The sequence below is a fragment of the Kogia breviceps genome, chromosome 4 (genome assembly GCF_026419965.1).
Source record: "Kogia breviceps isolate mKogBre1 chromosome 4, mKogBre1 haplotype 1, whole genome shotgun sequence".
NCBI lineage: Eukaryota > Metazoa > Chordata > Mammalia > Artiodactyla > Physeteridae > Kogia > Kogia breviceps.
Window position 1 is genome coordinate 145,097,077 of NC_081313.1, and position 26,726 is coordinate 145,123,802.

Sequence of the window (26,726 nt, forward strand, 5' to 3'; positions counted from 1 at the left end):
ATTATCTACTCATACTTATAGGTAGTATTTTAGGGTAGTGATTAAAAGCATGGTAAAATAGTCTTTATTTTGACTCTCAGTGCCACTGCTAATCATTTGTATAATCCCTTTTGATTTTTATTTTCTTCAACTGTAAAAAATGGTAATAATAATTATACCCATCTTATAGGGCTTTTATGACAGGGATAATGTATTCATATAGGGCCTGATACATAGTAAGTGCTCATAATACTACTAATGTGAATAGTAGCATATAACCTGATACCCTAAGATGGCCATAAAATAACATAATAAACTAAACTAAAATAAATAGAATGATAAATATGCAATAGTAATGCTATGTGATATATGATATATTGGAAGTATGGACAATGTAGAGTGGGGATATGAGTAGGAAAGAAGCTGATTTGGTTAAGGGAATCGGGTAAAACATCACAGAACAGCATTTTATAAGAATTTGAGACTTGGAGGAGATGTCAAGGAAGGCATTCCAGACAGAGAGAACAGCATGAGGAAGGAAATGGAATATGAAAGAGTGTGGAAAGGTCAGGTGGTTTACCCAAGGTCACATAGGTTGACGGAGGTGGGAGTAACTTTGAAGTTCAGTGACTAGGCATGATGCCTCTTTCCAAACTGAGAATTTTCTTGCTACCCTGGCTTAGAGTTCTTAGCTGTGGAAAGCTATGTGTGATAAATACATTCATCCTGTAGCGAAGATGAATTGTCAACGACAGTTTTTTCCTTTGCCCTGAGATGCACAGGAATTTCCAAAGAGCAGTTCCTTCTTTGAGACAAGCATTTAATTTCTCTGATGATGACAATATTTAGCTGTTCTGGCAGCTGAAAACTGGGGACTTTTCATCTGCATGTGTAAGAAAAGAAGAAAAAAATAGGAATTGCTATGAAATATCAATGCTTTGCCTCAGAGACTGCTCAAAAGCATGAATTCAATTTTCTGCTACCAGTGTGGGCAGACTTGTAGCTAAAGGCTAGTATGATGTTGAGATTCCAGCTGGTGGAAAGGCCTCAAAAGATACTCCTATAGGCTGTCATTCTTTCTTAATTGTTGTGCCTTCGTCAGTGTCATAGAAAGGATCCAACAGTAAAGTGTGTGTACAAGAACTTCTGTGCGGATGCCAGCGAGTTTTTAGCCATTTAAGCTTAGCAGTTGCCTGAGTACAGGCTGCCCACTGCTTACAGAGTATGCTCCAGCAGTGCATTTACTAAGTCAGTTGTTTAGAACTGGTGCCTCTTCCCGTAGAAACAGTCATAGAAGGAATTTAGGGTTTCTAGGGCATTCCAAGAAACCTATTTTACTAATACTATGTTATTTTATCCCTGCTGCTTCTAGAAATCTGCAGCATGATTGTTAAGCAGAGATGGCAGTTTAGAGATGGCTTATGTGTATATTCTTCACACTTTATTCCTTACATTTATTTCTTCCTGAGGTCATGAGAAGTACAGAAAGTTGGTCTGAGGTGTTTTTCTGTGGGGGTGAGGAATCTTATAAGAGTGGGGGTGGCCTATACATAGAAGAGAAAACTATTCGAAATGAATCCACTAGAGTGTAAACCTTGCAAGGACAGGAATCCTGCCTGTTTATTTTCTGCTACATAACAAATAACCCAATATGTTGCTTCAATGGGTAAATTAACAAACCATAAAATTATTTCTCCAGATCAACTGTTTTAACTTAACACAATCTAAGGAAAATGTGTTTTTCTTAAAAGTCCCACAAGTAGGACATCAACAAATTATAAGTTCATGAAATATAAAACCAAAACAATGAAAAGTAAAATCAGCTTTTATCCTGCTAATCCTACCCCTAGCCTCAGAGACAAGAATTACCACTAGTCTGGTAATCTTTTCAGTGCATTTATAAACATTCATAAAAACATACAAATTCATAGATTTTTCTCCCTTCATTTTACATAAATAGAGCCATTCTGTGCATACTTTTCTGCACCTTGCTTTTTATCCATTAAAAATGTGTTTTAGAGATCATCCCACCTCAGAACATATAAATCTAACTCATTCTATTTAACTATTCCATAATCTTCTGTACTAAAAATACATATTAAATTTTATTTAATTATTTCCCATTAGTAGATATGTAGGTGTCTCCAATCTTTTGCTGTTACAAACTGTACTATTTTTAATGCCCTGGAACACATTTTTTTTTTTTTTTTTTTTTTTTTTTTTTTTTGTGGCATGCGGGCCTCACCGTTGTGGCCTCTCCCGTTGCGGAGCACAGGCTCCGGACGCCCAGGCTCAGCGGCCACGGCTCACGGGCCCAGCCGCTCCGCGGCACGCGGGATCCTCCCCGACCAGGGCACGAACCCGCGTCCCCCGCATCAGCAGGCGGACTCTCAACCACTGCGCCACCAGGGAAGCCCACATTTCTTTGTGCATATGCCATTATTTCTCTCAGATAACTACCAAAAGTGAAATTGTACTATTGACATGTATATGCATTTAAAAATGTTATGCTTACCATGAAATTGACCTCCCAGAGCACCATAGTGCTTTGCATTTTCATCAGTAGGGTGTGAGAGTATCTGCTACTCCTTCCCCTCACCAACACTGGATACTATGCATCTTCTATTAATATACTAATTTAAAATATGCTCTTTCATTTAATTTGCATTTCCCAGATGATTTGATAGATTGAACCTCTTTTAAATTAGTTATTGACTGCACCTTCATATGTTTGGTACTTTATCTGACAACTTTGTTCTATTTTTCTGATTAATTTCTGGATGTTCTTTATTATATTCCAAATATTAATCCTTTGTTATATAATTTTCAAATACATCCTCCCATCTTCTGCTTGGTTTTGAACTTTGGTTAACTTTTGTCTTATAGAAGTTTCAAATTTTGAAAAAAATATTCTTATTTGACCTCTTACAGTTGGCTCACTTCCTTCTTGAAAAATTTTCCACATTTTCCTAAACACCATACTTGTCTGGTTTTCCTCCTAACTCACTAGCAACTCTTTCTTAGAATCCTTAACAGGTTCTTCCTTCTCTACCTGGCTTCTCAATGTTGGAGTTCTTCAGGGCTTGGTTCCTGATACTCTCCTCAAACTACATTCTCACTTGGTGTGATTTAACCATCCATAGCTTTAAATACAATTGTCATGCTGTCAGCCCTTTCTTTAATTAGTATCTCCAGGTCATAGCTGCCCTCTAAACTCCAGACCACAAGATCCAATTTGCTTCCTTGACAACCCCAGTTATGTGCTTCTTTGGAATATCAAATTTCATTCATCCAAATCAGAATCCTTTTATATCTTGTACCCCAACCACAGATTTCCTGAGTCTTCCCTATCTCCATAAGTAGAGCTATCATCTACCATGTTACTAAATCCAGACACTTTTTTTGTAGTTCTGATAGGAAACTAACATGTTAGAAGGCAGACTTAAAGATTTTAGAAAGGAGAACCAATCAGCCAATATTGGAAATATGGAGTTAAATTGAAATAAATGTAAAATTCAACCATAGGAGCAAAATATAAATCACAGAAATATAAGATGATGCCTGAACAAGTTTATAGCTGCATATATAAAATTTGGAACTTGATAAGTGTGCCTTCAATTTCCTCATCCAAGGCATCTATTGACAAAGTACTGGGCAGGCCACCAGAGACCTCCTTCCATATTAATAATAATGATTATGATTCCTAACATAATTCCAGAAAAGACTGTGCCAGTTGCTGTATTTAAGAACTCTGAATACATCATTGCATTTAATTTTTACAACGCTCAAAGAATTTGGTATTATAATTATCGTCATTTTAAAGATGAGAAAATCAAGGTTTAGAGAGGGTAAGTAACTGGCCCAAACTCACACAAGTAGTAAATGATGAAGCTGGAATTCAGACGTAGGTCTTTCTGATTCCAGACTTGTCTTGTCCAGCCTACTTAAGAGTTAGGAATAGGGTTACCACTTCTCATGTTTATCTTGACTCTTTGGATAAATTTGGTGAAATATTTATCAATCCATTAACTCTACCATCCTGCTTATATTTCTCTATCTTGTCTGCAAACCGTGAAGATTAGTAACTTGTTCAAATCCAGGCATTTTTCAATCTCTTTTCTAAAAAGTAACTAAGGTTAGATCAGATGGTAATCTCAGATTGACTCCTGTCCCTGGCTACACGTTGACTATTCAAAGAAATAATCAATTTAATACAAGCTCACCTCAGGATAGAGACTGAACTCTACTATAGAAATCACCCTTTTCACATTTTTTCAGTTGGATCATTTGTTCTTTTCTACTTCTTCTGAATGGCAGTGGCCTGTTTACAGTACTCTTTTTCATGGCATTTGTGCTGCTTTTGATTATAGAGTTCCTTATTTGACTCCTATAAGGCCAATTATTCCTTGAGGGTAGAAACTATGGCTTTTTTTCCTCCATGTACCATATAGCCCCTCACACAGTGTTATCTGCAAAATAGTATAAAATCAAATGATCAGTACATTTTTGCTGATGAAATATCTTCATGATTATCTTCAGGTTTATGAAGGATTCACATGCTCAAAATTCAAAATTATCTGTTTTTTTAAAAAAATCTTCCCTGAGGCTCTAAAAAGTATAGAGGACTTAGTCTACAACCCAAGACTCACATTGAGGAAAGCCAGTTCATGGCAGCACTATGAGACTATGAACTTTTTTCTCTTAAAATCTTTTTGAGAGAATGGAATTTTACTTTTCCAGGTTGAATTAAAAACAAGCTAGTCCGGCCTCAGTGGTTTAGAATAGTAAGTTTCCCATGCTTGGTCCTATCCTCGTAGCCCTCTGACTTACATGACATTTTATTATTAAACAAGCAGTTGGGTAGCCAGTGAAATAAAATATGCTTTTGCAAGACATTTTTAGAGGACTTTGATCACTCAGATTGTACCAATTACACACAGTAGCAGACATGTCTGCAGTTGTGTTCGGTTGTTTTCTGTTGGATAATTGTCTTCTTTGAGAATATCCAGCCCACAATCAAAATAGAAATGAAGATACCATTTGGTTGGCTGATGAAATAGTTTGTCCTATAGATATGTACGTCACATAGTCCTTTTTTCTTTTTTAAAAAATTAATTAATTAATTTTTGGCTGTGTTTGGTCTTTGTTGCTGTGCACAGGCTTTCTCTAGTTGCGGCAAGCTGGGGCCATTCTTCATTGCGGTGCACAGGCTTCTCATTGCAGTGGCTTCTCTTGTTGCAGAGCACGGACTTTAGGCACGCGGGCTTCAGTAGTTGTGGCACACGGGCTCAGTAGTTGTGGCTCGTGGCCTCTAGAGTGCAGGCTCAGTAGTTGCGGCGCACAGGCTTAGTTGCTTCACGGCATGTGGAATCTTCCTGGACCAGGGCTCGAAGCCGTGTCCCCTGCATTGGCAGGCAGATTCTTAACCACTGTGCCACCAGGGAAGTCCTGGGTACATAGTCTTTTTAAAAAGTAGCTTCCAAACATGAATTATTGTCATAAAAATGTTTCTTGGGGCTATTTTAATTTGTATGCACACATATATAAGAAAGAGGCATAATGCCAGCATGTGGGCAGTGGATTTTAACAGGTTCATCCTGTGTATGAACTGATTCTTAGTGAATTTGGAGCCAGCGTCTCTCTCCATGTCATATCTTTAACCTGATTCTATAACTATGTTTTCCCCATCTGCCAACATCTCTCTTAGTCTCATAGAAGTTACTTTTGCCACTCTAGGAAACTCACATCAAACATAACAGTAGAGAAAGGAAGAACTATCCTAATGAGAAAACACTGGCTTCTTTCCTACTCAAGTCAGGAATAAGACAAGGATGCCTTGTCATCTCTGCTGTTCAACATTGGGTGTACAAAATCCAAATGACAGAAGGAAGAAACATGATAATTTTATCTGATGTTAACCAGTAAAATATGGGAGAATATTCCTTTGGAAGCCTGGCCTCAGCTCAGTCATTCTTCAAGCCAAGTGATACTCCCCACTTGGGAGGCATAGTGTGAACATATAGACTGTGACTACACAGAGTCACGTGGGTGACAGGTGATAGGAATAAGCCATATTGATTTGATTTGGGGTTAAATAGGGATTTGATTCTAGAGTTCTTTGTTCATTGGATAAATGCCAAGGATTTTGCCAGTCTTGTTCACTGCTGTATCCTCTGAGCCTAGTAAAGTACCTGGAACATCATGAGACTTGACAAGGGAATGAAGGAATGCTTCTGTTCCTTCTCCCCTGGCCTAGCTTCTCTTCTATTTAGCTGTCTCTATGCTGATTAGCTCTGATGATCCATGGCAGAGTAGGGACTCAGGGTGCTGACAGTAACTTTATTTTTTATTTTTTTTAACATCTTTATTTGAGTATAACTGTTTTACAATAGTGTGTTAGTTTCTCCTTTACAACAAAGTGAATCAGCTATACATATACATATGTTCCCATAACTCTTCCCTCTTGTGTCAACCTCCCTCCCACCCTCCCTGTCCCACCCCTCTAGGTGGTCACAAAGCACAGAGGTGAACTCCCTGTGCTATGCTGCAGCTTCCCACTAGCTATCTAATTTACATTTGGTAGTGTGTATATGTCCCTGCCACTCTCTCACATCGTCACAGCTTACCCTTCCCCCTCCCCATATCCTCAAGTCCATGCTCTAGTAGGTCTGTGTTTTATTCCCATCCTACCACTAATCTCTTCATGACTTTTTTTTTTTTTTTTTTTTTAGATTCCATATATATGTGTTAGCATACGGTGTTTGTTTTTATCCTTCTGACTTACTTCACTCTGTATGACAGATTCCAGGTCTATCCACCTCATTACAAATAACTCAGTTTCGTTTCTTTTTATGGCTGAGTAATATTCCATTGTATATATGTGCCACATCTTCCTTATCCATTCATCTGTTGATGGACACTTAGGTTGCTTCCATGTCCTGGCTATCGTAAATAGAGCTGCAATAAACATTTTGGTACATGACTCTTTTTGAATTATGGTTTTCTCAGGGTATATGCCCAGTAGTGGGATTGCTGGGTCATATGGTAGTTCTATTTGTAGTTTTTTTTTGTTTTTTTTGTTTTTTTTTGCGGTACGCAGGCCTCTCACTGTTGTGGCCTCTCCCATTGTGGAGCACAGGCTCCGGACGCGCAGGCTCAGCAGCCATGGCTCACGGGCCCAGCCGCTCCGCGGCATGTGGGATCTTCCCGGACCGGGGCACGAACCCGTGTCCCCTGCATTGGCAGGCGGACTCTCAACCACTGTGCCACCAAGGAAGTCCTATTTGTAGTTTTTTAAGGAACCTCCATACTGTTCTCCATAGTGGCTGTATCATTGTGCAAGAGTGTTCCCTTTTCTCCACACCCTCTCCAGCATTTATTGTTTCTAGAGTTTTTGATGATGGCCAATCTGGCCGGTGTGAGATGATATCTCATTGTAGTTTTGATTTGCATTTCTCTAATGATTAATGATGTTGAGCATTCTTTCATGTGTTTGTTGGCAATCTGTATATCTTCTTTGGAGAAATGTCTATTTAGTTCTTCTGCCCATTTTTGGATTGGGTTGTTTGTTTTTTTGTTATTGAGCTGCATGAGTTGCTTATAAATTTTGGATATTAATCCTTTGTCAATTGCTTCATTTGCAAATATTTTCTCCCATTCTGAGGGTTGTCTTTTGGTCTTGTTTATGGTATCCTTTGCTGTGCAAAAGCTTTTAAGTTTCATTAGATCCCATTTGTTTATTTTTGTTTTTATTTCCATTTCTCTAGGAGATGGGTCAAAAAGGATCTTGCTGTGATTTATGTCATAGAGTGTTCTGCCTATGTTTTCCTCTAAGAGTTTGATAGTGTCTGGCCTTCCATTTAGGTCTTTAACCCATTTTGAGTTTATTTTTGTGTATGGTGTTAGGGAGTGTTCTAATTTCATACTTCTACAGGTAGCTGTCCAGTTTTCCCAGCACCACTTATTGAAGAGGCTGTCTTTTCTCCACTGTGTTTCCTTCCCTCCATTATCAAAGACAAGGTGACCATATGTGTGTGGGTTTATCTCTGGGCTTTCTATCCTGTTCCATTGATCTATATTTCTGTTTTTGTGCCAGTACCATACTGTCTTGATTACTGTGGCCTTGTAGTATAGTCTGAAATCAGGGAGCCTGATTACTCTAGCTCCATTTTTCATTCTCAAGATTGCTTTGGCTATTCGGGGTCTTTTGTGTTTCCATACAAATTGTGAAATTCTTTGTTCTAGTTCTGTAAAAAATGCCAGTGGTAATTTGATAGGGATTGCATTGAATCTGTAGATTGCTTTGGGTAATAGAGTCATTTTCACTATGTTGATTCTTCCAATCCATGAACATGGTATATTTGTCCACCTATTTGTATCATCTTTAATTTCTTTCATCAGTGTCTTATAGTTTTCTGCATACAAGTCTTTTGTCTCCTTAGGTAGGTTTATTCCTAGATCTTTTATTCTTTTTGTTGCAATGGTAAATGGGAGTGTTTTCTTAATTTCATTCTCAGATTTTTCATCATTAGTGTATAAGAATGCCAGAGATTTCTGTGCATTAATTTTGTATCCTGCTACTTTACCAAATCCATTGATTAGTTCTAGTAGTTTTCTGGTAGCATCCTTAGTATTCTCTATGTATAGTATCATGTCATTTGCAAACAGTGACAGCTTTACTTCTTCTTTTCCTATTTGGATTCCTTTTATTTCTTTATTTTCTCTAATTGCTGTGGCTAGAACTTCCAAAACTAGGTTGAATAAGAGTGGTGAGAGTGGGCAACCTTGTCTTGTTCCTGATCTTAGTGGAAATGGTTTCAGTTTTTCACCATTGAGAACAATGCTGGCTGTGAGTTTGTCATATATTGCCTTTATTATATTGAGGAAAGTTCCCTCTATGCCTACTTTCTGCAGGGTTTTTATCATAAATGGGTGTTGAATTTTGTCAAAAGCTTTCTCTGCATCTATTGAGATGATCATATGGTTTTTCTCCTTCAGTTTGTTGATATGGTATATCACGTTGATTGATTTGCGTATATTGAAGAATCCTTGCATTCCTGGAATAAACCCCACTTGATCATGGTGTATGATCCTTTTAATGTGCTGTTGGATTCTGTTTGCTAGTATTTTGTTGAGGATTTTTGCATCTATGTTCATCAGTGATATTGGCCTATAGTTTTCTTTCTTTGTGACGTCTTTGTCTGGTTTTGGTATCAGGGTGATGGTGGCCTCATAGAATGAGTTTGGGAGTGTTCCTCCCTCTGCTATCTTTTGGAAGAGTTTGAGAAGGATAGTTGTTAGCTCTTCTCTAAATGTTTGATAGAATTCGCCTGTGAAGCCATCTGGTCTTGGGCTTTTGTTTGTTGGAAGATTTTTAATCACAGTTTCAATTTCAGTGCTTGTGATTGGTCTGTTCATATTTTCTATTTCTTCCTGGTTCAGTCTTGGCAGGTTGTGCATTTCTAAGAATTTGTCCATTTCTTCCAGGTTGTCCATTTTATTGCCATAGAGTTGCTTGTAGTAATCTCTAATAATCTTTTGTATTTCTGCAGAGTCAGTTGTTACATCTCCTTTTTCATTTCTAATTCTATTGATTTGAGTCTTCTCCCTTTTTTTCTTGATGAGTCTGGCTAATGGTTTATCAATTTTATTTATCTTCTCAAAGAACCAGCTTTTACTTTTATTGATCTTTGCTATTGTTTCCTTCATTTCTTTTTCATTTATTTCTGATCTGATCTTTACGATTTCTTTCCTTCTGCTAAATTTAGGGTTTTTTTGTTCTTCCTTCTCTAATTGCTTTAGGTGCAAAGTTAAGTTGTTTATTCGAGATGCTTCCTGTTTCTTAAGGTATGATTGTATTGCTATAAACTTGCCTCTTAGAACTGTTTTTGCTGTATCCCATAGGTTTTGGGTCGTCGTGTCTCCATTGTCATTTGTTTCTAAGTACTTTTTGATTTCCTCTTTGATTTCTTCAGTGATCACTTCGTTGTTAAGTAGTGTATTGTTTAGCCTCCATGTGTTTGTATTTTTTACAGATCTTTTCCTGTAATTGATATCTAGTCTCATAGCATTGTGGTCAGAAAAGATGCTTGATACGATTTCAATTTTCTTAAATTTGCCAAGGCTAGATTTGTGACCCAAGATATGATCTATCCTGGAGAATGTTCCATGAGCACTTGAGAAAAATGTGTATTCTGTTGTTTTTGGATGGAATGTCCTATAAATATCAAGTAAATCCATCTTGTATAATGTATCATTTAAAGCTTGTGTTTCCTTATTTATTTTCATTTTGGATGATCTGTCCATTGGTGACAGTGGGGTGTTAAAGTCCCCTACTATGATTGTGTTACTGTCGATTTTCCCTTTTATGGCTGTTAGTATTTGCCTTATGTATTGAGGTGCGCCTATGTTGGGTGCATAAATATTTACAATTGTTATATCTTCTTCATGGATCGATCCCTTGATCAGTATGTAGTGTCCTTCTTTGTCTCTTGTAATAGTTTTTATTTTAAAGTCTATTTTGTCTGATATGAGAATTGCTACTCCAGCTTTCTTCTGATTTCCATTTGCATGGAATATCTTTTTCCATCCCCTCACTTTCAGCCTGTAAGTGTCCCTAGGTCTGAAGTGGGTCTCTTGTAGACAGCATATATATGGGTCCTGTTTTTGTATCCATTCAGCCAGTCTGTGTCTTTTGGTGGGAGCATTTAATCCATTTACATTTAAGGTAATTACTGATATGTGCGTTCCTATTACCATTTACTTAATTGTTTTGGGTTGTTCTTGTAGGTCTTTTCCTTCTCTTGTGTTTCTTGCTTAGAGAAGTTCCTTTAGCATTTGTTGTAAAGCTGGTTTGGTGGTGCTGAACTCTCTCAGCTTTTGCTTGTCTGTAAAGGTTTTAATTTCTCCATCAAATCTGAATGAGATCCTTGCTGGGTAGAGTCATCTTGGTTGTAGGTTTTTATCCTTCATCACTTTAAATATGTCCTGCCAATCCCTTCTGGCTTGTAGAGTTTCTGCTGAAAGATCAGATGTTAGCCTTATGGGGATTCCCTTTTGTGTTATTTGTTGTTTTTCCCTTGCTGCTTTTAATATGTTTTCTTTGTATTTAATTTTTGACAGTTTGATTATTATGTGTCTCGGCATGTTTATCCTTGGCTTTATCCTGTATGGGACTCTCTGTGCTTCCTGGACTTGGTTGACTATTTCCTTTCCTATATTAGGGAAGTTTTCAACTATAATCCCTTCAAATATTTTCTCAGTCCCTTTCTTTTTCTCTTCTTCTTCTGGGACCCCTATGATTCGAATGTTGGTGCGTTTAATGTTGTCCCAGAGATCTCTGAGACTGTCCTCAGTTCTTTTCATTCTTTTTTCTTTCTTCAGCTCTGCAGTAGTTATTTCCACTATTTTATCTTCCAGGTCACTTATCCGTCCTTCTGCCTCAGTTATTCTGCTACTGATCCCGTCTAGAGTATTTTTCATTTCATTTATTGTGTTGCTCATCGTTACTTGCTTCCTCTTTATTTCTTCTAGGTCCTTGTTAACTGTTTCTTGCAATTTGTCTATTCTATTTCCAAGATTTTGCATCATCTTCACCATCATTATTCTAAATTCTCTTTCAGGTAGATTGGCTATTACCTCTTCATTTGTTAGGTCTGGTGTGTTTTTATCTTGTTCCTTCATCTGCTGTGTGTTTTTCTGTCTTCTCATTTTGCTTATCTTACTGTGTTTGGGGTCTCCCTTTTGCAGGCTGCAGGTTCGTATTTCTATCTATTTTTGGTGGCTGTCCCCAGTGGCTGAGGTTGGTTCAGTGGGTTGAGCAGGTTTCCTGGTTGGGGGGACCAGTGCCCCTGTTCTGGTGGATGAGGCTGGATCCCGTCTCCCTGGTGGGCAGGTCCACGTCTGGGGGCGTGTATGGGGATGTCGGTAGCCTTACTGTGATTCTAGGCAGCCTCTCTGCTAATGGATGGGGCTGTAGACCTGTCTCGCTCTTTGTTGGGTATAGGGTGTCCAGCACTGTTCGTTGTTGGTCCTTGAGTGAATCTGGGCTTGGTGTTGAGATGGAGATCTCTGGGAGATTTTCACCATTTGATATTACGTGGAGCTGAGAGGTCTCTTGTAGACCAGTGTCCTGAGGTTAGTTCTCCCACCTCAGAGACACAGCCTTGACACCTGGCTGGAGTGCAAAGAGCCTTTTGGGAGGTCTGAGGTCTTCTGCCAGCGTTCAGTGGGTGTTCTATAGGAGAAGTTCCACATGTAGATGTATTTCTGATGTATCTGTGAGGAGGAAGGTGATCCCCGCGTCTTACTCTTCCGCCATCTTCTCGCTCCCCCCCCTGACAGTAACTTTAGACAGAGATTTTTCTCTACGTGAAATCTACTGAGGATTCCAGTTTTGGCTTTTTGGGTAAATAATTCCTATCCTGCCTATCTCACTACCTCACTGTGAAAATCAAACAAGATAATAGATGTGCGATTTCTTTCCTAACTGCAAAGCTCTGTCCCCATGGGAGAGATAAGTATGTTGTACGAGCAGACTATTTATAAGTTAGGTAACACAAGCAGAGTTTACATGTAAAGTTTAGCTTTGTGGGGCTTCCCTGGTGGCGCAGTGGTTGAGAGTCCGCCTGCCAATGCAGGGGACACGGGTTCGTGCCCCGGTCCGGGAAGGTCCCACATGCCATGGAGCAGCTGGGCCCGTGAGCCGTGGCCACTGAGACTGCACCTCCGTAGCCTGTGCTCCGCAACGGGAGAGACCACAACAGGGGGAGGCCCGTGTACCGCCAAAAACAAAAACAAAAACAAAAAAATAAAGTTTAGCTTTGTGGATGGGTTTCTCTGCTCATGCCAGGATTCAGTATCTTCCCTAGTTCTCCAAGTTTATATCTTGCTCAAACTTAGGTCACTCACCTGATTCCTGAGAAGGCTGAACATTTCTTCAAGCACTTCCCAAAGAACTTCTTACATATCTAACTTGGCTCTTGGCTGTCATCCTCTGTTCTCCACCCTCAGTCCCCCGAAGAAAAGGTTTTCCATTGACCTGGAGGTCTCTAGACCTGCCCTGTCCAATAGGGTAACCACTAGCCACATTTGAAGAGCTCAGTGGTTACATATTGTAAGTGGCTACTGGATTAGACAATACAAATGTAGACTATTTCATTTATTGTAAAAAGTTCCAATGGACAAAACAGCTCTAAAGCAATTTGAACCTTCTCTCTCGAAGGAAACAATGTATATTTTCCCTCATACTTATTAACTCCTGTTATCCACCTGAGCTTAATAATAAATAAACTGATTCTAGTGGATGGGCTATATTAAGTCTTTGACATTTCCATGCGTAAGATTAGTATATTCAGATTTATATGTGGAATCAATAAAGAAAAATATGAAGATTTTGTGAAAGTAAGAAAGGCAAATAGAATGAGGTTCCCCCAAAAAACAGTAGAAGGAAAAAAAATTATTTCAGGTCATTATTGCCTCGTGTTATCAGAATTTATAATTGTATTCATGTCTTGTTTACTTCTTTATTATCTATCTCCCAGTCAGACTATCAGTCCCTGAGGGCAGATAACATCCATTTTATTCCCAGAAGTTCCCCCAGGATGTAGCACATTGCTCAGTTAATACATTTGCTGAATGAATGAATGGATGCCCTATGAGACCCTATCTAGACCCTATTGTTCACATGGATAGTGTGTACTCAAATAAATTTTTACCACTTAAAAATTTTTTTTTGTTAATTCCTTAACTGGAATAGTTTTTTGTTTGTTTTGTTTTTCCACTGTGTAGACACTTGCCAACTTTCTAATTCATCCCATCAGAATTCCCCATTTAAATAAATAAAGGTTTTCACATAGTAGATTGGAAGATTACCCATGGATGAGGAAATAATTTGTGTTTGATTTACTTTGGATACTTAGAGGTTTCTGCTAATGTTGGAAAGCTGTTTGACATTTAAAAGCCATTTTTTGGCCTTTACCTTGAACTTTGGAGGCTACAATTGGATTCAACATTTGCCTCATTGTTTTGAGCCAAAGCAGACTTAATCTGGGTAAACCAAGGCTGGGTGAACATGACCTTGCCTTCTCTCCCTCAGTGTCCGCCAGGGATGGCTGCATAATTCGCAGCCCCAATGCAAAATGAAAATGTGGGGCCCCTGGTTCAAAGGGCAGGAACACATTTCTGTTAAGAGTATTAAAATGGAAAGCCTTTCTCTTTCCTCCTCAGTCTTTCTCTCAACTTGTCATATGTATTTTATTTGCTATTTACCTTTTCTCTAGTAGAAAAACAAAATGCAATTTTAAAGTATTAGCAGAAAATTTACCATCTGTCTTTATATTGTGCACTGACAGTTTTAAATGGAAAAATAAGAGCATTTAACCTATATGTGGAGTCACCAAAATTATACAGATTACACAAATTGTATTTTGTAGTTCAGACATGCTTATGTATTTTATTTTTACCAGACAGTGCACAAAACTAATGCAACTGTTCTTATTTCAATTCTTAATGCACACACATTCTACTAACATTCTCCCTTCAGCTTACTGAGGAGTAAAGAAGGACTGAAGAGAAAGAACCATGATTTGCTCTATCATATCCTTTCTTTCTATGTCAGTATTTTCAACATAAGTGCTTGGCTAATAGAGGAAGGCAATGCATGTGGAAAAGACATGGTAGGGTTCCTTGATGGTTCCTTTTTCTTAGAAAATCACTGCCTCCTTTCTGTATCTGGCAAGTTCTGGTTCAACTGGAAAACATGGGCTCTCAGGGCCACCAGCCATCTGCTTACTCAGTCATAGATGTGTTGATAGGAAACATGAGTGCTGAATTGTAGTGGACCCATGATCTGTGGGAATTCAGCAAGACTCAGCAAATACAAGATAAGCATGTTACAGAAGCTGCTGACAGAAAGGTGATGGGAGAAGGGAAAATGCTTTATTTACATTATGTATTCATGTTGTGTTTGCTTTGAGTCTTAGTAATTCTTTATGTATGGTTGGTCTACCAGAATTCTGTGCTCACAGGGCATCACTAACGTGAGAGGCAGCAAGGAACTATCATGTACACACATATTGCACGTGTCATCTCTGCTCACATGCATGCTTCATTGTCCCTCAGAGATCACAAGTTCAAAGATAAAGTTATTGAGAATTCCAAGATGAGGACAAGCAGAACATTACACCAAGCTCTGGGTTCCTGTGTGACTGCTTTGGTCACACAACCATGAAGCTGGCCCTGTCCTCAGTCCTTCCCCAATCCCAACCTGAAGCAGCTCTCATAAAACGTTCTTGTTGAGACCACACCAGGAAAACAGTGAGAATAACATCAGAAGAGCTCCACTTGCCTCATCAAATACTCAGGGATAGAAAAGTTAGTGCTGTTTGCAGAGTGTACTTGCAAAAGTTTGGTAATCAAGTAGCTTAAGCTTCCCTCCAGGATGCCCGCTGCTGGACTAAAGTGCTGAGGCCTAAAACATTATCCTTTCCACTGTCTCTGACTCAGAGGAAGGTGAACTTTGGTAAGTAAACAAAGGGGCATCGGACCCAATGTAGCATAATGGCTATAGGGGCTGGAGTCTGTCACACCTGGATGTCAGTCCTGTCTGAGATCTGTCATTTACTATCTTTATAATCTTCAGCATGTGACCAGAAATCTCTAGGCCTCTGTTTCCTCACCTGTAAACTGGGAATAATATTAGAACCCATCTCCTAGGGCTTTTGTTAAGGTTAAACATGATAACATATGTGCAGAGCTGAGCCCAGCTTCTGTTACACAGAAAGTGCTCTATGCACGGAAGTTGCTGTAACTGTTGTTATTATAATTGTAGATATAACATTGTTCATATCTTGGTTAAAACAAACAACTTCTCCAGTTATTTTCTCAGCCTCCTGATAAGCATTTCTTAAGACATGAGTCAATAGAAATCTCTGTGTTCTAAACACTACTCCTTAAACAAGGAACGTAGAGCTCCCTCTGTTAGAAGAAAAGCCAGAAATGAATGAAATGAAATTAATCACACTGTTTATAAATAATTGTTTAAACATGAGACAAGACTTGTTTCCTGGGTACATCATGCCCTGTGCTGAACAGTTGGGACTGTTATTTTGATTATGCCTTCTGGCTTTTAAATTACCTGTAGGCATTTCTTTGACCCAACATAAAACATGCTAACTTGTCGAACAAGTTGGTTACAGTCTATGTGTAGTTGTCTTCCCCCTTTGGCTCTGCAGGTGCTCTTGTTGCTAGCGTGTTAGGGTTCCATGTACCACCCCGCTGAGATTGGTGCCCACTGTGCATGTCACACTTCAGGGCAAACCCCAAACCACACCCAGCTCCAGTGGTGCTCAAGGTGGTTTATCAGAGGTCAAGAATAGAGGCAGTGTGATGTGGGGCTCTGACCCTTGACCCTGGCTGCACACTAGAGTCACCTGGGAGCTCCTGGGTTCCACATGTAGAAATTCTATTTTAATTGGTCTGGTTGGGGACCAGAAATACATATGTTTTAGGAGCTCTAATGTACAGCAGGATTGAGAGCCATCAGTGTACTGGAAAGAGCAGGAAGCCTGTCTACTAATTCCTTACTGATTGTTGTCATTTCTCTCAGCACCAATAAAATGAGAAAGTTCACATAGATAATGCTTCAAGTTTAGGTCTAGCTCCATGTCTTAAACTATTGAGATAGTCTGGATTTAAACTGGTAGTTCTCAATTGGGGACAGTTTTGTTTACCAGGGGACATTTAACAATGCCTGAAGGCATTTTTGGTTTTCACAACTGGTGGATGCTACTGGCATCCAGTGGACAGAGACCAGAGATGCTACTAAACATTCAAGAATGGATGGGACACCCCCCACCAGAGAATTGTCTGGTCCCAAATTTCAAAATAAATCTGTGGTTGAAAAACCCTGCTTTAAACCAGTGCTCTGGGATTTGCAGCAAAGAACCTCCTTACCTCTGCCAGGGGACAGCAGAAGTCTTTGAACAATGCCAGGAGTTGTGTGTGCTTTTATCTGCCTACTACAGTGCAGCCCCTGCATCCTTTGGCTCCTCTTAATCCACATGCACTCCCAAGACAAGACAAGGGGGAAAAAAACCCTGTAAAAGGCAATTATTTCTGAGAGGAAGGGCCCTCAATGTCCGTGGTTAGAGTGCTAGTAGTAACCTTGCAGATAAGCCCTTTCTCCGAGGCAGGCTCTGTGAGCTTGTTCCTTTACAGCATGCACTTGCCAGAGACACAGTCCTCCCAATTTAGTCGGAGCAGCTGTTCAGGAAGGAATCTCCTCCAAAGCACACTAAGAGACCTACTAGGAATCCATATCCCCATGTAAATGTGTGCTTAGTCCATACTGTAATGATACCTGACTCTGGCCCATAGAAGTGGTAAAGCTACTTCTTATTCTGGGTGTCAACAAACTAGAGTGTCTCCAGGAGAGGATAAACATCATGATTTTCTTTGCAGAATTCATGACGTGAAGAACAATGTAAGGAATGGGGGATGATGAGTTTAGGGCTCAAAGAAGATTCAGGTCATGAACGTTGTTTTTAATATCTCTGAAGGCCGTTTTGGGAAAGAGGGATCCAGTTTGTTCTGCATGGTCTCAAGGGAAAGAGGTAGGTACAAAGGATTGAAGTTTTAAGAATGCATGTTTCAGCACAAAATGGAATGGATCCTCTTACTAAGATGTTCCTAATAAAGTAGAAGGAGAAAACTGGATGATCACCAGTCACTTAGAAGTGTTGATGGACCATCAGTCACTGGAAGCATTGACTGATCATTTGTCAACATGGCCAAGGAAGGGGTGGGAGGTCAAAGGAGATATTCTCAGACCCTTTCTTTGTGATTGTGTGAGTTACAGAACCACACAAGTCCTCCCACAGTGCAGTTAAACACAAAAGAGAACAAAACCTACTTTAGCCAGTGTAGCACTTTTTTTGGTTGAAGCTGGAGACCTTCTGGAAAGGTTACCAGTGGGAAGAGATGTGCCAGAGGTGATATTGTCAATTGCAGGGACCATTCTCTTTTCCTTTATGATTCTTCTAGCAATCTGGCTAGTAGGAAATTTAGACATATCTAAGGAAGGAATCCATTCCTGGGTTCTGTAGATGCCTGCCAGTGGTTAAGCAGTTGATTTTATTCCTGAGATCCTGTTTGAGAAAAATGTTGTCATATCCACCTATCCAGATAAATTTCTGTTCTTTGAGGCTTTAATATGAAAGGAATTGCTATTTAAAGATTTGTAAGGGGGCTTCCCTGGTGGCGCAGTGGTTGAGAGTCCGCCTGCCGATGCCCACGTATCGCCAAAAAAAAAAAAAGAAAAGATTTGTAAGGAGAAGGACTGAGATTAAAGAAACATCCCCCAGGCTTCCCTGGTGGCGCAGTGGTTGGGAGTCCGCCTGCCGATGCAGGGGACACGGGTTCGTGCCCCGGTCTGGGAAGATCCCACATGCCGCGGAACGGCTGGGCCCGTGAGCCATGGCCGCTGAGCCTGCGCGTCCGGAGCCTGTGCTCCACAATGGGAGAGGCCACAACAGTGAGAGGCCCGCGTACAGCAAAAATAAATAAATAAATAAATAAATAAATAATAATAATAAAATTTAAAAAAAATAAAGAAACATCCCCTCAACCTGGTTTTCATGTTCTTGCTTTTTCACATGGGGACATTTATGACCTGGACTTCTCTGGTCTGAAGGTAGTAAGGCAGGGTCCCAATCTAGAGGAAATCAGAGTACTGATGAAGCAGTTTAGTGTTATGGCTAAAAGCATAGGACTTGGCATTTGATGGACCTCAGTCTGAATTCAGGTCCTGCCACTTTGAACCTGCGTGATCCTGGGCAAGTTACTTGACCTCTTGCTGCCTCGGTTTCTTCCTGTGCAAAAGTAGAAGTAAAGGTGGCTCTTGCCTCATAACACTGTTATGAGGCTGGTGTGAGATACTGTACATATAGAGCCTGGGATAAGTAACTTATTCATGTATTGTGTTCTCCTCATCATAATCATCATCTTAGTAGGCAAAAAAGCAGGAACACTAAGTTGGGAAGACAAGGCTTCTCCTGGAACACTGGGTTCATTGTCAGAACTGGGTCTGAGAGGAAATGGTTTTGGGTCAAAATCACCATAATATCCTCCTCATAAGGTACAGGATAGTTCCTGAGCAATAAGTTCAGAAGGAGAAGGAAAATTACTTCAACTGCAAGGATAGGGGAACTGTGGGGAAGGGAGTGAGGCAAAAAGTTCTAGCTTCTGTGCTCCAAGAAATGCTGTGAAATCATCTCCAACCCTTGAGCAAGGAAACCTGGTGGATGGCTTCTGGTTATATAAACAAATATCTGAGTGTGCTCTGGGTTATATTCAACCAAAGAGCCAAGAACCTGCTTTTTACAAAGTGATTTCTGAATTATTTTCTCATTCTCATTCTTTACAAGATTCTTGGAAACATTTCACAGTTAGAATTGTCCTTGGAGAGCTTTTTGTTCTCTAAGAAATGGGTGAATCTGTATTTTGATAAACCTGACAAACAAATATATTTGGTGCCTACTCGTATTCCTTTTATTCTTTTCAAACTTTTATTTCCTTTGCTGGCTGGTATAATGGAATTTTTCTTCTATTTGTGAATTTTCTTTGCCTGCTTAGAGTTTCTGACTTTGGGGAAAGGAGTGTGTGTGTGTGTATGATTGTCATGTATAATAACTAGTTGCCTACGAATAACTTGGTTTCTTTGTCCAGACGTCACCATCTTTATTATCGTCATCTTAGCATCTACCATTTACTGAACACTGGTTTTATACACCAGCCATTGTGCTAAGTGCATTACATGTGTCATCCCATGGAATCCTTAATACAATCCATGGAGCAGGTATCATTATCCCCATTTTACTGATGGGGAAATTGAGACTCAGAGAGATTAAATAACTTGGCTAGTGTCCTATAGCTGGTGAGTGGTGGGCCAGGATTCTAACACATGTTCACCTAATTTCAGGGTTCTTGCTGTTAACCACTAAGCTATGCTCCTTGCTAGTTAATTAAAAACTCTTGAAATAATGCAGAACTTTTGATTCTTAGACATGGAAAGGGCTTCAAAAGTGATCTGGTCAAATATCCCAACCAATGCAGTGATCTCTTCTACAACTTATCTAGTAGGTAGTTGTCTGTCTCTCCTCCCAATGAGGGGTAACTTCTTATTATTATCCAAGGCAAGACATTGGCTGCGTTGCAAATTATAATTTTTTTGCCTCTGGTTTTCTTTTGGGACTATGTGTATAATATAACCATAGAGAGAGAAGCTATTTCATGTTTATCATTTAAAAGTATGTTAAGGCCATTCAGACATGTGGGATTTTAAACTGTAAATGCCAGCTGGATTGAGCTGTAATAGAATAGCCTTGAGCAATATAGTGTGAGTTGCAGTGGGCAGACAGTGAAGGGCATATAAAGCCCTTCTTGCCTGACCCAGTCTGGTTTTCCAACTCATTTCCCTCAACTCTCCCCCGACCTAACTCCCTATGCAATAAGCATGCAAGATTGATCAGTTTTCCTTAGATAAATAGTGAATTCTCCAGCCTCTGGATTACTTCTGCTGTCTGAAATGCTCTTTCTCACTTTCCAGCCTGGCACAAGCCTACTCATTCCTTGATGCACAGTTCCAATGTGAACTCTCTCAACTTTCCTGATCCCTACCCCCTGAATATTGGAGCTAACCACTTCCTCCTCTGGGCTCTCACACCACCTGCTTCTCTTTTTCTTGGTGGCTCAGCTCATCCTGTGGGATCTTAAGTAATTTTATGCACTTAAAACACCCTCTGCTTGGGCTTCCCTGGTGGCGCAGTGGTTGAGAATCCGCCTGCCAATGCAGGGGACACGGGTTCATGCCCCGGTCCGGGAAGATCCCACATGCCGCAGAGCGGCTGGGCCCGTGAGCCATGGCCGCTGAGCCTGTGCGTCCGGAGCCTGCGCTCCGCAATGGGAGAGGCCACAACAGTGAGAGGCCCGCGTACCACAAAAAAAAAAAAAAAAAAAAAAAAAAAAACACCCTCTGCTCACCTGGGCAGCTTCTTGAGAGCAGGACATTTCCTACCTGCAGTGTCTAAGAGTCTAGGGTGCCTGTTCAGTTAAGGTGCACATTTAGTGAAGCTGGTACAATAAGACTGAGTTGGATTTGCTGGGTTCAGCTGGTGGCTCCACCTCTCCCTAGATGATTTGACTTGGGCAAGTTACTATGCCTCATTCCACACAACATGAGCCTGTAAATAATAAAACCTATGTGATAGGATTGTTGTGAAAATTATATGAGATAATCCATGATTAGTTTAGCACAATCACTGACACATAATAAATGCTCAATTATTATTGGCTGATATTATCACGGATCCATACTTTTAAGGCATTTTCTCCTACATATTTTTAGGTTCTGTCATATCAAAATAGTTTAGCAGAAGAAGCAGGCAGACAGTCTTATCCCCCAGAGTCAAAGTTCCAGTCTTTTATTTTTCCTTTAGGAACTGTGGTAGACAGTGGAAAAAAGCCTCACAAGGAAATTGATTTGACCTTAATTATATGTGCACATTGAGAAATAGAGGTGCATTCGGATTAGAATACGCCATGCGTACTGACTTGATCTTGCACTTTGGCATGTTGAAACATGGACATATCTGAGGCTGATGATGGAATTAAAGAGCCCCTGAAAATGTGTTTTGTCCAGAACTACAAGGTTAGGCATTCCAAACTGTACAAATTTAGCTATCTGGGGTTCTTTTTGCAAGCAGCACAAAATAATAGAAAGATCCCAGAGTTCCCACCCTGAGGGTGCATTGCTTTATGTCCTTGTCAAGACACTGTGCTCCCTGCAATTAAGTTTTCTCATCTGATAGGGTTTTTTGTCATTTGCCTGCTCTTTTCACAATTTTTATCCATATCAACCTTCTGCCCATGCTATTATTTATTTACTATTTATCTGTAAATACATTTTTAATTTAAATAAATCTGTTTGTAAATGAAACTCTCTATTTTGACCTTAAGTGAAAAATCATATAGAGAAGATGATTTTAAAATTAAGTACAATGAAAACAAAACAAATTATTATTTGCATAACTTTTTTACTATTAAAATTTAATAATATTGTTTGCCAAAATCTCTGAGTCAAAGGCCTTCTCTCCATTTTATTAGGTAGTAGAGAATTGTTAAAATCAGAGTGGGGCCAAACTGAGTACGTCTCTTTGACAGGAGCAGAATGAGTGGAAGAAGTATTGGATCTCCTTACTGTGATTCAGGTTGTTTAACGTTGTGCCTCTTTGTGTGGCATATCACCTGTGGAAAACATCCCATGTTTGGGAAATACTGGATCTTCCAGAGTCAATATTCTGTTCTGGTTGATAGTGATCTAAAGACAAATGAAGAAATTGGCCTAGGCCATCACCTTTTGAGCCATTGAATTTACTGATAAATTAGTACAAGTTTATGCATGTGCTTACTGTTTATAAACAGTTCAATTAGTTTTTATCAGCTAATTGTAACCAAGCATTCTATTTTTTTCATCACATGAAAAACACCTTAAAAAATATTGCTTTGTGCATCTCTTTACATTTTTTGCCACCTCATTTTCATGATTCATCACCAAATCTGTTCTCGTTTCATCATCAATGTCATAAAAACCAACAAATACCCCTTGTCCACTTTGCTAAAATGGACTCTTTGCATTCATGTCAATGCTTCCTTTCTGATCCCTCGTGCAGAATCACTGAATGTCTCATACTGCTAGCTGTGGCCCTTCCCACTCACTTGTCCTTTCTCTTACTGCCCCGTCTCCAGTGCTAAACTGTGCCTCAGATGTGAGTAGAATAACTGGACATTCACCTCCTCAGGGAATCTTATACTCCCATGTGCCTAAGAATTATGTGAGAGCACTTTTTAAAAATGCAGATTTCTGCCCTCCCCACCCCACTCCTGCCCTCTCCCCACTCCCACCCTCTTGTCAGAGGTCTGATGTGGATCCTGGGAATCTGTAGTTGCCATAAGTACCCAAGATCATTCTGATGCACATAGTCTCTGAACAATTTTGTGAACGATGACTTAGCTAGTGATCTCTCTCATCTTTTCCTCTTTTTCCTTCTCCTCCTCCTCCTCCCCCCTCTTCTTCTGGAACAAAGGGAATTGTAACTCTATTTCATCAACCGTTAATATTAAACTTCATCACAAAACTCTTCCCACTGTACAAATGATTTCCATGTTTCCCAATGGACAGAATTCCTGATTTGGGAGGCAGAACACCTGATTTATAGCACTAGATCCACTGTTACCTAGCAATCAATCCATGCCCCTACATTGCACCTACTTTCCTTCCTTACAGGTTTGTGTTGAAGATTAAAAGTGGAAAATGATACAAAAATGCTTCATAAATTGTAGAGGATTTTACGAAAACTATTAAAACAAGAAACTGCATCTTAAGTCTGTTAAAATATCAGAGATTCTTTTTTAATGATGTTTTGCATCAGAAATTTTGAGCGGCTCTGCCAGTGTTTCTGATCAAGCATATGTTTAAGGAAGGACAGTTGTGGTCTCGCTGCATTTTAAGTTGTGGCATCTCAGGCCCTCCCTATCCTATCCTGACGAGATACATTTAACAGCTTTGCAGTGTAACTTCACAGATTCAGAAATTGAGGTCTTTCAGATTCTTTAATACAAATCCAAAAATTATCCTCCCTGTGTTTCCAGCGAAACCTCTTCCCTCCACACAGAATATAAAGTATCAGATACTAACAATAGATTATTAAAACCAAATTTGAAGCAATTACCCACAGCTTTGGAGAACAGTCCCACACACAGCTGGTACCCAATCAGAAGGTCTGTGTTTGTCACCCACCATCTCTGCTCCTCATAGAACCAGAATGTCAGAGCTGCAAGGGATCTTATAGATAATCCTCCTTGTTTAAAGAACGGGGAAAATGAGGCACAGGAAAGGGACTAAGTCCTCAGAGGCATGCATGGATGGAGGCTAAAAAGGCATTGGAATCCAGGTTCCTGTCTTCTGATTTATTGTTCACATTGCTGAGTTAGTAGGGTGGCCTTGCAGTTGAAAGTGAAAGGGGCTTACTGAGTATTAAAGCTGTGCCTCCTGAGTGTGATTCACTGTATGGGTTGAGGTCTCCTGGGTTGCAGCATATTGCACCATGACTTTGTATCCTGAATGAAGACCTAAAAGGCAGATGATATTAAACTGTTAACAATTAGATTAGTACAGGAGTGTAAACTGAGACTGACACAGGTCAACCAGGACACAAGATCACCCTAGCATTATTCTCAAGTCTCCGTTTTCCCTACTTAAAGGGAATTGGTTCTGAGTCCTCCATGCAGTTAAGAGGCTGGGCCATTTTCCTTTATTCATGACTTCTCTCCTTGCCAAGGGCAATATTAATGTTGTCTGAATAAAAAGGAGTGGTACCAGGCACCCAATAGCAATTCTGCACAAATCTCAGTCTTTATTTGAATATTTGGAAGGATTATATGAGAGAACCAATATAACATTTTGGAAATACTTCTCAAAGAGCCTTCTCCTGCACCCCAACTGCTCTGGAGCCTTCCACTTACCCAACTCAATGCTTCACTTTAGCCCAGGTCCTCCTGCTTTGTCTTCCATCCTCTCTCCTCATTCTTCATTATGTTTATTCACTTAGCCCCTTCTTCTGCTCTCTCTACTTTCCCCCTGACTCTGCAGGTTCTTTTTCCTTTTCCACCTAGTCTCCCTGGTTCTGAATCACAGAAAATGTATACGCCTCTTGGCAAAGATGTTCCTTTAGTGGGTAAGAGGGGTTAGCAGGAAAGAGTCCCATGTTAATGTCCCAGTTACACTGTGTTTCAGTAAGAGGAGGAGACACATCATACTGTAGGCTTCCCACGGGAAGAATAGATATAATATACACCCACGTACATATTCCTTTTACCCTGAGTCCATCATAGTGGGACAAGAAGATGCTAGAGACAGCAGAACCTGAACACTGGACTTAGTGGTGGTTCTCATGATGATGAGTGACAGTGTATCAGGACAATTCATAGCCCAGACTTTGGAAACAAAAATGACTGGAATGTAAGTCTGATTCTGCCATTTATTAACTGACTAAATTTGGGCAAATTATTTAAACTGAAACTCAGTTTAAATCGGTTTAAAATACATGAATTAATGCATATAACACACTTAGCCCAGTGCCTGGCACACAGGTGCTGCCCTAATGGGTGGTGGTTTTTATTGTTGCTAATAATGATAATAATAAGTATGATACAAAGGGAATTTGGCCAGTGAGAAATGAGAAACCCTTCCTTTCTCCCTCCCTCCCTCCCTTCTTTCCTTCCTTCCTTCCTTCCTTCTCTCCTTCCTTTCTTCCTTTCTATTCATTCATTCTTCCTTTTAATAGATATGTTCAGTGAATAAAACAGATAAAAATGTGGGGTATATGTAAAGACATTAGGCCACATCTTGAGTTTTCTAGAGAGCTTATACTTGAAGAATGGCATATGGAAAATCTGGCAAAAGGAATGTATAACCAAAGATGAATCAAAAGGAATGTTTAGAGCAAGGATAAAACCCAGAAATAGCTCTCATTATTTAAGGATGAAATCTTGGATATTCTGCTTTAGTAAGAATAATCTTGAAACTGGAAAGAAGAGAACATCACAGGGAAAAAATTGCTGCCTGGGATTGATGGAAAACTTTTAACTGTCCCTGAGCCAAGATGTATTATTTCTCACAGGATTAAAGGAACTGGTTTATAAGACCTCTGACTGGAGCTCTTTTGTGGACTCAGGATATGATGGCAGCCTGGAGACCAGTAAATATTGTCCCAGTTCTTAAAGAAAAATTAAAGCTAGACTGCAGAAACTATAGACTCATAGCTTGAAATAGACCTTATCAAAATTCAAAGACAGTTATTATACAAATGATTTGTATGCAAGAGTCAGTGTTGTTTCATTAAAACATAATTCATGCCAACTAATTTCATTATCTATTAGGACAGATTTACTGCTTGGCATAGACATTTCAGCAAGGCATTACACAAAACCTTCCATGGGTGGGTCCATTCTCAGGCACACGGATTGTTACCTGTCTGCTGGGAAGGCAGTCTGTGGTGGGGTACCACAATTCTTTGGTTTAGCCCTGTTCAATCAGTAGTTTTTTTTCTTGACTGAAGATTGAAGATCTAAGAAGCAGATGATACTAAACTGAAAAATCTAGGTAACAATAGATTATCTGATCTTCCTATGTGTTGGTAGAATCCTTAAAGTCTAGCTTGAGTCAGTGCAAAATAATCCTGTCTTGAATGTTGAAATTGTTATGATTTAGAATGATCTCAATTGACTAAAATGATAAAATGAAATTAAACTGAGACAGATGTCCTGTATTTTGGCTAAATGAATGAATGAGTGAATAAATAAATAAAATAAACTGCACCAATGTAATAAAGAACCACAAGAATTGACAGCTGTTTGTATCAAAAAGATAAAAGTTGGCAATGAGCTTAACATATAAGCCAATAACCTATTACCATTGTCAGAAATGAACTTAATGTTGACTGCATTCATAGAAGTAAACTAAATTGATGATGAAAAGTATGTGACATAAATCAGGCTCACTGTGTAAATTTGGGCTCTTTCCTGGTACTATGTTTCAAGAGAGATAATTATAATAAGGATTGTGTTTAGAGGACAGTGCCCATTATGGGCAATAATCTGGAAGCCATAATATATAATGAACTATTAAAGAA

The 26,726-nt window shown here is 39.5% G+C and overlaps 1 protein-coding gene across 9 annotated transcripts in view; it reads left to right on the plus strand.

The window, feature by feature from the left end:
- Positions 1-26,726, plus strand: part of HTR4 (5-hydroxytryptamine receptor 4) — a 211,706-nt gene that overhangs the window by 152,446 nt on the left and 32,534 nt on the right. The gene's annotated exons all lie outside the window — the stretch shown is intronic.